The following is a 214-nucleotide window of genomic DNA, read 5'->3' as shown; positions in this document are numbered from 1 at the left end:
AATTAAACGGCATAAAACGCGACAAACCAATGTGTAAATAAGAAAAACTATACGATGAAGATATGACTGTGCCAAGTATTTTACTCAAAGTTGTTAGATCCAACGTTTCTAATGGCAGTGACTGTGATTTTTGAATATGATGGCAAATCCTAACCTACAACTGTGAAGAAGATGAAAGGGCGAGAAGAATATATTGGGTGAGTGTAAGATAATA

The sequence above is a fragment of the Trypanosoma equiperdum genome (assembly GCF_001457755.1).
Source record: "Trypanosoma equiperdum strain OVI genome assembly, contig: ctg_1540, whole genome shotgun sequence".
Classification (NCBI taxonomy): domain Eukaryota; phylum Euglenozoa; class Kinetoplastea; order Trypanosomatida; family Trypanosomatidae; genus Trypanosoma; species Trypanosoma equiperdum.
Note: the sequence above shows the minus strand (reverse complement) of the source record.